Source organism: Ambystoma mexicanum, chromosome 1q (assembly GCF_040938575.1).
Source record: "Ambystoma mexicanum isolate Mex_15411 chromosome 1q, UKY_AmexF1_1, whole genome shotgun sequence".
NCBI classification, from domain to species: Eukaryota; Metazoa; Chordata; class Amphibia; order Caudata; family Ambystomatidae; genus Ambystoma; species Ambystoma mexicanum.
In genome coordinates this window covers 820284213-820299016 of record NC_090922.1, presented here as the reverse complement: position 1 = coordinate 820299016, position 14804 = coordinate 820284213, and positions in this window count along the sequence as shown.

Here is a 14804-nt window from a genome sequence, read left to right as displayed (position 1 = left end):
TACGGAAATGTACAATAATGGATGCCACGCCAGGTGTGGAAAATGAACAAAAGAAAAGGAGGATAATATTACAAACTAGGTCCTGATGCATACTCAAATTCAATCCCTAAAAATAAAAAACAGAGGCAAGAAATGTTAGAGGAAAAGAACACTTAATTCACCATTCATGAATAAATCTTACGTGCGTATGACTGTATTACATGTCGGTGTCACGTGACAGAGTCACATGTCGGTGTCACGTGCTAGGAAGGTAATTCGAGCTGCGGAACTGTACAGAGATAGATGCCAATCCAGGTAAGAAAAGAAAACAAGAGAGAGGAAACATTCTTTTAAAACAAGGGATGCACTGCAATTTAAAGACAGAAATAAAACAAGATTCCAGAGTCAAAGGATGTAAAAGACTACCTAGTCCACCAACCCTTTCCATAACTATTTTACAGTCAAAGATTAAACTTGACCGAGGATCAAAAATCAGTCATCACACACGGAAACTATGAAGAATCCTACAGTGCGTGCACCAGTTCGTGCACCAGTTCCAAAAGAAGCGGCTACCGCGTATACAAAATCTGGTGGCCAAGCTGGCTACGGGCATCCCGTATGGAGCTCACATCACTCCGGTGCTATGCCTACTCCATTGGCTGCCTGTTAGCCAGCTTGTTTGCTTCAAGGCCTTGTGCATAGTTCACAGGGCTATCCACGGTCAAGGGGCCGAGTTTCTGCAGGCCAAACTCTCTTGTTACCTTCCAGAGCAGGACCTAAGTTCCTCCACTACAGATCTTCTTGTTGTTCCAAGATATTACCGTACTAGTGTTGGCGGTAGGGCTTTTTCCATAGCTGCGGCCAACCTTTGGAATGGTCTCCCTCCTGTCATGAGGAAAATTCCCAACTTTCTCGCTTTTAGAAGAGCGCTTAAAACCACCCTTTTCTAGCTCTTTACTCTGTGGCCCTTCCTAGCTCAGTTCCCCCTCTTCAGCGCCATGATGCCTTTGGACGACTGTGCGCTATACAAATGAAGATAACATAACATAACTTCTGTGTAACGCATCTTCACCCAGTATGTGACACTCATTTCGAACACCATCTCATGGTCTGTCCTATTGTCCCAGAATAGTTTTTTGTCACTGTGGTCAACCTGTACCCTTCAGCTATGGGGATCACTACTCACCATGGTCATCCTGTGTCATCTGTCCCCTGCACTGCTATCCACTTGTCTCCCACAATCACAGCATTCAATTATACTGGCACTATCATCCCTTCCACTTCATCCATTGGTATCTCTGGTCTGAATAGGTACTCATTTGGAATGTGTCACATCGTCCCTTGGATCCCTGGGAGCCATGCTATAGCAATCTCAGTCACATATTGGAATAGCTCCTCGTTCACTGCCCCCTTCCGTACTCTTCGTCCACAGTAGGTTTGAATGATTTCTCGTACATTGAGAACATTTTTCCCTGGTGTGGAGCCCACTATCCCCTTGTCCGTGAATTAAATTGTCATGTTAAATCTCATAATGTCTTTCCCCAGTATGTTTACAGGTGTCTGTTGGGAGTAGAGTAGGGGAAAAGATAGATCATGTTCCCATATAGAAAGTGAAATATTGTCTGTGAAAGGAACCACTTCCATAGCCCTATGAAATCCTTGAGTATTCATGGCATCGCCTGACAACCTATATCTCCCTTCCCAGATGCAGCATTAAGTCGCCCATGTGTCTACAAGAAAGGAAAAGGTTTTGTTACCTATCCTTACCCCTATGCGTGGTTCCTCCGCAGGGTTGGGTGTAATCAACTTGATGTAACACGTCAAGTCCGTCGGTGGGCTGTCGTATTGAGGGTATAAGGACATCCCATTCCCCAAAAATGGATTGTTCCTTACCATGGGGACCCCTCCGAGGTTCCTAATGTGGGCTGCTGCTATGGACTCGCTGTGTGCCACTGTCCTGCCGTTTGGTTGCATACTGTTCTGTGTCTGCGCCATCTGCTGTGCCATGTACGTGGGCTGTGTGTTACCTTGTGTCTGGGGCATCTGTGGTGACTGCAAATACCGGAGGTATAGGTGCTTGCATTGTGGTGTCTGTCATGGGCTGGTGTGGCTGTGGGTATGCACTTAGTGCCGGCCCTTGTTGTTGTGCTTTTGGTCCTGTGTGTAATACTCATCTTGTTCCCCTTGGTATGCTGGCTGCTATAGCACCCCCATTCTATTGCACCCCCCTGCTTCTGCACACTCTCGAAATGCACCCTATCTACCTGCACACCCAGCACTGTGGTGGCTCCCATTCCTGCCTTTGGAAACCCCCAGAAAACTCCCCTGGGCCCTGCTGTACCTGCTGCCAGTGTCCTCAAAACCCTCCTGGAAATCCCCCTTGGCTGTGATGTATCTGTGGCTCGTACCTGCATCCTCTAGGTGGCCCACCTCTTCCTCGAAACCCATGCTGCATGTTCCCCCACCCCATAAATCCTCCCTCCCCGGGCGGCGGTGTGTATTGTTGCTATGGTGTCCTCTGTCCTCCCGTGCTTGTCAGCACTGCCCTTTCCAGGGCATATATGGATAATTTCCTCTGCAGTAACTTTGCTTCATCTTTCTGTGCATTTTCTTGCAATAGCCTACAGTGGCATACTATTGTGAGCTGTATTTCTGGCCAAGGTTTAGCTTCCATTCCCACAACATTTTTATGCTGCTTCTTTACCGGTTCTGGCAACCCTTGGCATAAAATATGGTAAACTAATGCTACTGTTTTGTCCCACGGTTCTTGCGTCTCAAGGCGCCAAAGCTCTTGAATTGTCTGAATATAGTGTAAGGGGTCTTTGTCTTCCCCATCTTGCGTGCCATAATCGCACTAATACCAGACGTATCTGGGTATTGGGTCCTTAGATCTTGCCATAAAGCTGCTCAGCAGTTAGTAAACGGCAAACCATTGTGCACCTTGTCCTGCGTGGTTACTCCTGGGTAGCCAGTCCTTCTCCATACGTCATCAGTGGCTTCCCCGAGGATCGCTACAAGTAGTCTTTTTACATCCACCACTGCTAATTTCTGTCCCGCTGTCATTCTTTCCATTTTGTATATCCATTTCCCTGCATCCATGGTTAACGAGGGTAGCCTACATCTCAGGTTTTCCTTGTCTATGTTTCCATGGTATATATTGAGGTCATCCCCCCTTGTTTTTCCAACAGGTGCAGCTGCATGAACCCTATCTCCCCGTTCGGTCCTCATGTCAGTCGCACACATCAATCAGATCCCCCCGTATTCTTAGTGTCAGTACATGCTAGTACCATCTCCCTCTTCCTTCATCCTGGGAGATCCCCAAGTCTCACAACGTATGGGAGCAGGCTATCAGAGTTGTATGACGTGTCTCTGGTCCGTGGCAACCAATCATCCCTGTCATCCTTAGCGATCCCTGTATTCCTTCCCCCTTCCCATGCCACACTTCTGTATGTGCTGTCCCCCGGAGACTTGTGCTTAGATTGCCCTCTGTCCACGTCCCCACGTTCCCCTGCGTCCTCTTCCAAGTCGGTTTCCATATCACTACAAAAAATAGTCCACAAAGCTCAGTCTCCTAGAGGTCTTGTGTACCCCGGGCTTCCCTCTGGAGTTGATCAAGCCTATGCCACCCCTATTCCCATAGGACCCCATACCCGTTCTGTCTGATACTGTACATTCTGTCTGATACTGTAGTGGTCCTGTTCGGCATGGTTGTGCTGTCTGGCTTCAATCGCCAACCTCCTCTCCCTTTGCTGTCTCCCGTGCCCATTGCCCATCCTGCCCTTATGTCTCTGATCGCGCTCTCCTCCTTTTGATTGCGCTCTCGCATAAGCCACTCTATCTGCCACTTCTTCCATTCCCTGTCCACTAACACTTGCTTTGCCAATTCATTTTCTTCCTTTTGTTTCTCAATCTCTTCTTGCTCCTTTCTCCTCCTCTCTCACTGCTCTTGCTCTTTCTCTTCCTCCTTTTGGCTGTCTCTGCACGCTCTCTCGTGTCTCTCTTCTGCTTCCCCCTCTCTTCTATCTACTTCCTCCATTATTTCTGCCCAGTCCTTTGCTTCACTGCTCCCCTTTTTGCCTTCCATTTCCTTGGTTGCCCACGCTGCCTCTCCCGTTGTATTCCCCTCTAGCTTTAGGAGAACTTGTCCCACTACCCACTTGTTCGTGGCTATGCCATCTAGCCCTCCTTTGTGCCCTTCGGCACCTCAATGCTCATTCCCTTTTTGCTGACCGTTTGCCTGATTCCTCTTTGCCCCTCCTCCTTGGTATATGGTGGTGATTGAAATACTGGGTTTGAATACCCTCAGCTGCTTTTAACTCCCATCATGGGTAAAACCCGTGTTCATCGTCTGTGTCCTCCGCGTTTTCGCTCACAGGAGAATGTGGGGGTGCTGGTGCTGACCCCGGTGCTTCATGTTGGTTCAGTATCCATTCACGCCCGCTACTTTCACCTCGCCCTCCTGAAACATCCGCCACAGCTCGAATATTACCATGTGGTTTGCTAACTTCTTCCCCTTAAAAGTGTCCTGTAAGTGTGCCAGTAGCTATTGCTGCACATTCTTGGAGAAACTTCCACATTGCGGTCAGGGTTTAGTCAATTTACCTTCATTGCTTTTCATCCACTCTGCGCTATATTTACAAATCTTGTCCTTAAAGGGTGGAAGGGTCTTGCATAGGTGCTGAAGGGGCATTTCACCACTGCACTTCCCTTGATACATTGCGTTTATTCTTACTTGACCTCAAGCCGAGGATTTTGACACTCCACTATTAGGGAAAAAACACAATACATTGGCAATTCATTCAAATTTCTTCGAGCCTCTCTGGCCCCACAACAACCTGTCAGGCGTGCTCCACACACCGCCCTTCCACAATGCTAGACCTCTTCATCCACACCCACCAATATTGCACATGCGCCTTTACACGCACTATCACTGGACAACCTCCTCTGTCCATTTCAAGTTTCTCAACACCGTTTCCACAACACCTCATGCTCTCCAAGTCCTAGACACAAACCTACGGGGTGACGTCACCACCTCACTAAGCAAGGTAATGCTAAAAATCACATACAGCGGGTACAATGGTAAAATCCTGTTGCCCAAAAATGCACACAACTCTAACATGAACCCACATCTGTCTTCCTGCCTCCAAGCAGAGAATACCAATATTATTTGTATTCGATCTGTACCTACAGCATCGCCTTTTAGAAAAAATGCCTCTGCAAGATTTAACCAGACAAATCACCTTCCGCAATCTAGGCCAGCTCCCTTTGCTAATCCTTACGGGGATAAAATCATGTATGACCCGAGCTAAAACGCCCAACCACAGGAAATCCAATATTCACATAACCTCTGTCATCCATGCCCTCGAGCCAATAGTCTAGGTTCTAACCAAATGTGCCCTAAGCACATAAAATGACATCTACCTCAGCTCCTGACCCTACTAACCTCTACACTACTAGACAACACTTGGAATTGATCTACGATACTCAACAATACTCAATACTACCCTCGCAACCCCCGGGCCTTTCCCCCTTTCCCTCAATTGCTGTGAGGCTGAGTCCGTACTTGCACTCCATGATCTGCTGATGCTGTTCATCTGCCGCATCTCCCAAAGCTGCCACGCCACCTGTCTGGTCTGCTGGACCCCCTCATGGACTGCAGGCAGGATATTTCCCAGGCTGGATCCTGACAGATTTTGCACGGGCGCACTTTCCCCGTCATCTCGAAACCCGCGAGGTGTCCCGCAGCCCTCCAGCCGGCGAGTCGGCTTCATCCCAGACTGGCGTAGCCCAACCATCCTCGGCTACCAACTTGTTAGTGAGAAAACCATGTATGCCAGAGGTCTTGGGTATTGCTCCCGAGGGCCCAACAACCCTCTCCCCAGAATAACGGAGGACTCAGCCAAGAGCAATTCAAACTGTCGTATATATTACAGAAAACTGACAAGTTTTCATACAAGATAATCACAATTCTCCAGTACTTCAGTGCTCCCCAAGATGCGCTCCACATTTTTTGTCTCAAATTGCGTCACCAGCTGGGTCCTCCCCCAAAAACCTATCCCCGATTCTAATAGGGTGCTGGGAGTAGTATCACCTATAGCTTGCCCATATAGAAGTTATTCTACTGGCTCTCGCATGTCAGGTGGCTGATCTGCCCCAACCCCAAGAACTATTACATTGTTGCAGGGTCATAAACTTACCATTGGCCCTTGCCCTCTGCCATCCACCCCTGGATTTCTGTCTCGTGATTGGCTTGATCTGGTCTCCCTAGGCCTGGGACCCAGTTCAGTTCTCAGCCCTCAGTGCACCTCTTCAAGCTGATGTGAAATCACTATGTGTCCCAATTGTATCTGGTAGTAGACAACCTATGAGAGTGCACTCCCCATTGCAACATTTGTTTCATTTCTCATCTGGGTTCCTGAGAACGGCTCGTCTTCCCACCACGGGTGAATGCCCATTATCTAGTTTGGCTGCATTACGTGGTTGTGGACCACAAAATTGAGCTCTTTGGGTCTGCATTTATGAGGATTTATTCAATTTTCCTGCAGCTGGCCCCTCGTCGTTTGGAGTTTGGAATGCGCTTGTTTTATGTCTGTCCTTGGCTGTCAACTCGGCCTTCCTGCTTGGTGCATCCTGCGCCTGCTTCTCTTGTCTGGTGTCCTGTAGCTGAGGCCTTCTGTAATTTTGCTTAGACTTATGTGATTTCTTTGTGCTCCTGTTATGCTGTGTTTCCTATAAATTAGTCCTACCAGGCTCCATATATACTCCTGTAGTCCCATAGGGTTAGTTGCCATACACATCTGTAAGCTTGGTCGGGATCTCTTGTTGCCTTGCGTTTTAGCATTACTGCATTTGGCTAATGAGAAAAATAATGAAAGTTTTACCAGTACGTATATGTATCTGTGCTCTATCTACAGAACTGTGTAAGCATATTTTACGTGCATGCGAGTGTGTGTTCGTGTAAAGCAGTGTAGGACTGCGAGTGCGCTTCATGAATAACGCTGCTACCTCGTGGTGTCACTAGTGACGTCAGCAGAGTGGCTTCTTGGTATTTAATGATGCAGTCCATTATAGTATTCTGATCCACGATCTCCGTCGGGTTCCCTGGATCTAGAAGGATATGCACTGGATATGGTTTGAATGGCTGTCTGAGGGGATACCTCTGCATACGTGTCAGTCAGTGGTGCATATGGTGATCGTCCAAAAAATGATGCACTTGTCATGCTCATGGGGGTGAGGAGGGGCATTCCTGGTACACTCTCTTCAGTACTTGAATTTTTGCAGCTTTGTAAATAGTAAAAGTTTGCAATGCTCTCATCATCATCCCACAAATTTGTTTGTGAAATACCAGTCACAGTAGCCCCAAGATAGCCCCAGGTTAGTCTCTTCAACACAGAAGTAGTGATCAACAAGATCTGGTCAAGTGGTTAAATTATGATAACACATTGAAAATAAGTGATTTTTCATTATTGAGTACAGAACTGAGTCATAAATATGTATCAATGAAATGCAAAAAAAGGCTGACAAACATTTCTTTCAATGGATTGCTTTTCTCCCGCAGATTCCTCATCTTGATAGATATCCATCATCCAGCTCTGCTGCTCGGAAAATCTTAGCCATGGTGCGTATTGGACCTCGACTCGGACGTCTATCCATCTTGCGCGGTGGTAACATCAGGCGCCATATATGTATACCATGTCACTAAGCCCCATGCTTCAGTTCCTTTTTTCCGCACGCTCACATGCTGCATCAGGAACCCACTCGAGTTTACTCAACGTTTTCAGGCGAAATTATTTTGTTTTTACCTCGATATGTCTTCACAACGGATCTTGGGTTTCAAGCAGTGCTCTGATCGGGAGGCCAAAATGTCAGTGACGGACCTGCACGACGTCTGTTTATGGTGTTAGGGTTCCACTCACGACATGGAGGCCTGTGCGTTGTGCACCAAGATCCAACCCAAGTCCCTGCGAGACAGAGCCGGTAAGCTGGCACTGGGCCAACCATCGTCCAAATCTCTGGCGCAGCCTCTCGTAGGGTCAGGAGGCCGAGACTGGGGAGCGCACTCATCACGACGAGGGCTGGCACTGCAACAAGGTGAAAACGAGGTCCACTCAAGCACCATTCCTCATCCTCTTCCTCACGGAGACGCCACCATCTGCGGGAATCGGATTCTTCCTCAGAGTGAGCTAAGCCCTCTAAGGGACCGACCACTCATGAAGAGTGGGATTCTTTTAAGAAATAAATGTTCTAAATGTTTCGGCAACAGGCGGAAGTCGGCACGGCTCCCACCCCGGACCAGCAGGCCTTGTCAGCTAAAGCAGCGCTCGCACCCCGATCCCGTGCTTGCCAGGAAGTCAATGCCTTTGGCGTCGACTTCGCCTTCGGGCCCCGTGCCCCAAGAGGCACGGAAATCACCCTCTAGAAGCCTCTCCCACAGTGCCCCTCAGAGCAATCGGGGCCGGTACCCACTCCATCGCCTCTAGGGCTGTGCTACAAGCGGCTAAACCCTCTGCCTCTGCAGCCAGGGCCACGGTGCCGAAGGATAAGCCCTTGAGGTTGACCATAGACATCAGCGCCTTTCAACCGCTATTGAGGACAGGCTTTTTTGACTCGATGCAGTCGATTTTCAGCACTGATCAGGCCGAGGAGTACGAAGAGGTCGATCCCATCTTTGTGGATCAGGCAGCGTCTACTATTTCGAGGACAAAGATAATTTGATGGCACTTGCTCAGGGCCGCCAAGATGCCAGTGGTTTGGACATATCTCCAGAACTTGAGATGCAATATAAACAGCCCTACACTCAATCTGTCAAGTTTAGGGCATTAGTGGAGAAGGTGGTTGACACACTCAGGCTCAAGTTGTCCTCCACTCACACTCAAGGATATGACCGTACGGATATCTTGGATGAGGGCCCAGCTATTGAGCACAACATGCCCTCCAATCAGGCCATAGCTGACCCCTGGACTTCCATCTGGTGAAATCCATGCACTTCGTCCCCGTACGTACCAATGCCACAGGAAAGTACAGGCTGGCAAGAGGGGAACCTTTCTTCCTCTCAAAACACCCTTCCCCAGAAGGGCTGGTAATTCGGGCTGCCACCATACCCTCCAGGCCCGCAGCATCCACGTCAAATCTCCCTACAGACAGGGAAGGGAAAGGAATGGACGCTTTGGTATTTCTCGTGTCCTGGAATGGGCAGGAGCTTCTAATGTAAAACCATATTTTGCATAATACCGCTTGATAATGAACACTGGCCTAAGCACATTCGCATTGCACTGAAAACTGCATCCGAATGAACCTGAATAAAAGCTGACTACACCGCCATTTTAGAATCATCCGCCATTTTGTTTAACTCCTGTTTTGACCTCATGTTAAACTTTGTGTTTTCAGCTGCAGCAGGGAAAAATTAACTTTGCACTGTGTCAACGCAGATAAACATGTTGTGGCTGGTGAGGGTGGATTGTTTCTCCTGAACTAAGAAACCTTGGGGCTAAACTGGAGTTGAACTGAACAGTAATTTAGATGTTGTCTGTACCAATAGCGTCATCCTCGTGCAAACAGTAAACAGAATGGTAAATAGTTAAAACTGTGTACCTTTGCAGAAATCTTTGTGATCCTTCCTTGAAACTGGACTTAATTTAAGCTCGAAAACCAGATGTTACCATTGTATTTTGTGTGCAGAAAAACATGTCGAGTGTTTAAGGAAAACATTAAACAATTTTTAATTATTTGATTCTGTATTAGCAATGTGAACTGGGTATGAACCCTAGCGAATTGTTAACTTGAAGAGGTGCTGGATGATGTAACCGGGATTGGGGAAAAGAGTATATAAATTGATGTCTTTGTAATGTCCAGGACTCTCTCCCCTCACAATGTCTGCTGGTACACACTGTAAGGTGTTGGGAGCCAGATAGCTATCTGCCTATTAAAATTGTACATGCACCTCTGAACTCGTGACTGGCGTATTTCATTTTTGGTGGTACTAAGCCTCAATATTTCTTTTGGTCTAAGGGCCGGCCGACAGCAGCTGTGCCTTCGAAGCTGCTTTGATTTTCCCTCCCACGGTGTACCGGTTGGTGAACATTTTGCAAGGCATTGGTTCTAGTGCATGCCCTTTTTAAGAAAACTTCCGGAAAGACCCCCATCATCACTGATCCAACCAGGACAGAAGCTGCAGGAAGCTCTGTTGTTGAAGGGTGCTGTGGAAGAGGTGCCTTCCGATCAGAGGGGGTCAGGGTGGTATTCATGGTTTTTCCTGGTCCCTTAGACCTCAGGGCTCTAAACAAGTTCCTGAGAAAAGACAAATTCAGGATGGTGACGTTAAGAGAAATTCTCCACGCTCTCGAGGTTCAGGACTGGCTAGTCTCCATAGACCTGCACAAAGCCTATTTCCATGTGCCCATACATCAGAAGCACAGGAAATTCCTGTGGTTCCTCATTGGGGACAAGCATTATCAGTTCAAAGTGCTGCACTTTGGGTTGACCTCAGCTTCAAGGGTCTTCATCAAGTGCATGGCAGTAGTTGTGACTCAACTCAGGAGATCGGAGTCCACATATTCCCATACCTGGATCACTGGCTGATCTGGGGGAAGTCAGTGGGACAGGTTTTGATTCACCTGGAAGACACCTGTTTGCTACTGCACAGGCTGGGCTACTCCCTGAACTTAAAGAAGTCCCTCATGACACCGGCCCTGTTGTTCCGGAACCACGCCACCTTACCAGCAGCTTCCTTTTTTCTCTGCCTTTTGCACCTCATGGCCTCCTGCATTTTCCTGGTACCAGAGGCTAGAATGCACATTAAATCCCTTCAGTGGCCCCTACGGGACAAGTGGTCTCAGTATCTGGGGGCTCTCTCGGATCCTCTGAGGGTGTCCAGCCAGGTAGTTTGCGGACTCAGCTGGTGGGGCATACGCAGGAATCTTTTGGTGGGGGAACCCTTCTAGCTTCCATGGCCTCAGACCTGAGTGGTCACTGATGCGTCCTTGAAGAGTTGGGGCGCTCACTGCGAGGATTTGCAGGTGAGCAGCCTTTGGACAGCTGCAGAGGCTAGGTGGCATATCAACAGGCTGGAGTTGCGAGCTATCAGGCTATCCCTGAAGGCCTTTGCCTCATCACTCAAGGGGAAGCATGTCCTGATTCTGACAGACAACACAGCGGCCATGCACTACCTGACAAGCAGGGTGGAGTGCATTCCCGTCCCCTCTACACAGAAATGATGCAACTGTGGTTCTGGTTGCTAGCGAATCAGATCTCAGTCCCTGCAGTTCATATTGCGGGGCAGAGAACAGCTTTGTGGATGCTCTGAGAAGGTAGAGTACGGTCTCGCATGAATGGGAAGTGTGCCAGGAAGTCCTTAAAGGGGTGTTTGCTCTCTGGGGTACCCCAGTAGTGTATCTGTTTTCCATGGAAGCCAACAGGAAGTGCAAACAGTTTTTTCTCGTGGGAATCCCCAGGGAACGGTGCACTGGGGACGCGTTTCTGGTGGATTGGACTTTCCCGCTCCATTACGCACTCCCTCCGATCCCTGTGATTCCTTGGATTCTCAGGAAGTTGAAGAGGTTTCGAGCGACCATAATCTTGATCGCCCCAGAATGGATGAGGAGGACGTAGTACTCTGACCTCTTGCATCTGTCTATCTGTCCACCCCACCCGTTGACTCGGCCACCAGATCTCCTAACCTAGTCAGAGGGTCAGATACTGAACCTGTCCCCGGATCCCATCAAACTATACCTATATTGCGTGGCTCTTGAGTGGATGAGGTAGGATGACTGGGACCTTTCTGAGGAAGTTCTTGAGATGGTGCTGGCTAAAAGATCTCTGTATACGTGCAGGTGGAGAAGATTTGAGGTGTGGGGTAGGGAGCGCGAGGTTGACCCCATCTCTTGACGGAGTTCCTTCTGTTGCTGGCCTCCCCAGGCCTTCAGGTTAAAACGGTCAAGGTTCTTGTTTCACCATACCGGTCATGGCCCAATTGCTGAAGGGCCTCCGCAACAAATTTCCCCCAACTAGCTTTGCTGTTACAGATTGGGACCTTAACATAGTTCTAACCTTTCTTATGGGGGCTCCGTTTGAGCCTATACTCTGGTTCGCTTAGGTAGTTGTCCCTTAAGACGGCATTTTTGGTTGCCATCCTATCAGCCAAGAGGGTTAGCAAGGGACAGGCCATTCTCTTTCCCGTAAGGGTCTTGCGATCTCTAAACAAACCAGCTCATACTGGATTATTTTATGCATCTATGAGTCCCAGTTGGTGGGAAAAGAAGTCCCACCGGGAATCAGTGCTCATTCCACCAGGGGAGTCCCTGCTTCCACGGCCCTTCAAAGGGGGGGTCCCTGTTCGGGACATTTGCTGTGCTGCCACGTGGTCTTCATTACATGCATTTACAAAGCATTATGCTTTGAATGTTGAACATGGGGCTGATGCACGTTTTGGCAGAGCGGTTCTGCCGAACCTGCTTGCACAATCCTTTCTGCCCTCCTCCTTTAGCTTACTGCTTGGGGAGTCTATCAAGATGAGGAATCTGCGGGAGAAAAGAAATACATTGAAGGAGAAATTACTTACTGTAATTATCTTTCTATGGATTCTTCTACCGCAGATTCCTCATCACCCATCCCAGTCGTCCCCACTCAGGAAGTGTTGTGGCTCTTCGCTTCTGATTTCATGAAGTGCCTTGGTGATGGCTTTTGGGGTGCTCATCTCAGTTACTAAATAAAATACATGTTTCTGATTGGAATGTTTTTAACCTGTTGGTTTCTATTCCATGGTTGCTTTCTAAGGCTGGTTAGCCTCCTTCCGTTTTCCTATGGCGTATTTGAGCATGGGAAAAAATAAATCGGAGAAATTGAAGCATCGGGCGTAGTGACGTGGTATATATATGGTGCCTGACGTCACTTCCAGAGCCGATGATGGACCACTGCGCAAGATGGAACAACGGCTGAGTCGAAGTCCACTACGCCCCTGGCGAAGATTTTCTGAGCAGCAGAGCTGGATGATGGGTATCTATCAAGATCAGGAATATGCGGGAGAAGAATCCATAGAAAGATAATTACGGTAGGTAATTGTTACGCTCACCAGGTCTCTGCGGAGGCGTTGGGGCACGGCTACAGCCCTCCCTGAACTTGAATCACCGCCTTCAGGCCTCTCCCTCAGTAGAAAAGCTGTGAGCGATGGTACGTGGTGATACTGCTCCTGCATGGAGATAAGTGTGTGAGTGCGCCAATCTGTGATTGTTGTACCTCTCAAACCCTTCACCCCAAAGTACGGTTTCTGTGAGCATACGCCGGCCCATAAAGCTCACCTGTGAATTATGGAAGATAAGCTCTCCATTCTGCTACTTCTGGCAGGGGCGCCTCGAATGCGATCTAGTTCCTTCACTGATCCCTTATAAGGATTAGTCCAGTCCAGCTGCGACTATGCTTCTCCTTATGATTGGTAAGTCTTTCTTGAGCTCTTGTGATGCTGTTCGTTTTGTTTAATGTCTTTATATGTTGCTCCTATTTATGCCCGCAATAATGTCTCTCTTCTGTTCTCTTCCCTTAGATGGAAATGCGGCCTCAATGCAGCTGTGAGACGCGAGATGTGGCCGGATGGAAGATGGATGCTACTGCAATGTTCGACAGCAGGTATGTGATGGTTTAAGGAAAAGTGCAAAGTATGGCAAAACGCAACCTTAAACTGTTTTTTCGATGTCTAACCTTGTCTTCTGTTTTTCCTTGCAGGCGCTGCTGTCGACGATAGAGCATGTCATGCTGCGGTGCCAAGATGAAGATTTCAGCGTACCGGAAAGTGTAAGGATGAATAATTGGCTCGCCGAAGAGATGTCCAGGTAAGAACAGCATCCACCAGTTAGTAAGTATGCTGGCAGGAAGCAGCATGGCCAGGAAGCAGGATCTTCAAAGGTAAGTCTGACCTCAGGCGACGGTGAGCGTTATGCTGTTTGCAAGTGCAGAACAACGCAAAGCGTCTATCTTGAGGATCGGGGCAGCTTATATAGCTGAGATCGTGGGCACACCCATTAGGGCCGGCTTACCAGCCACACCCTGCCACTCCTAGAGAGTGACCACGTGCAAAGGCAATCCATTAGCAGCCACACCCAAGAATACACTTGGGGCTGCTTAATGGATGGAATGTTCAAGGTTAATGCATCCTTCTTAATGGATGGAATGTTCAAGGTTAATGTATCTGAAGTGCTATGTCCATAATAAAAGTTTTTTGGTGTTAAATGGATGTTCTTGTTTACTTTTGTTCATGAGCCTGGCGCCAAAGGCGGCAGGTCAGTGCCCACCCAGGTCTCCTGTGCCTGCAACCCCTGCATGCAAGCGAGAGCAAAAAAATAAATATAAATAAAATTTTTTTAAAAAATTCGATTTTTTTGACTTTCGACATTTTCTTTCTAGATATTTTGACTGCACACCGAGTATGGCTGACTCAAGAGACTCTGATTTTGAAGTTTTCGCTATCAGAGCTCAGATGAGTCTCTTGAAGACATGCAATATCTGTTTTAATTTTTGTAAGTTGGGTAATTATCTTGTTGCTTTTAATGGGGTGATTTAACCTTTTGACATTCCAAGTACCAAACATAATAATGACATTTGCAATAAAAGGGTTGAAAATGACAAAAGTGAAGAGTGCAGTGAAAGTTAATGCATTAGCGTAAACTGATATAAATGACTTTAAGGTAATTAATGAGCCAGTGGAACAATAACTTCCAAAAGTTGTGGCATCACCGGAGCATGTGGGTAGGAACGTAAGCGTGGGGTCATGACAAAAGAGGAAAATACAATTAAGAGTAAGTAAGGGATATAATAGTGTTGATATAAACAAAAGTAAC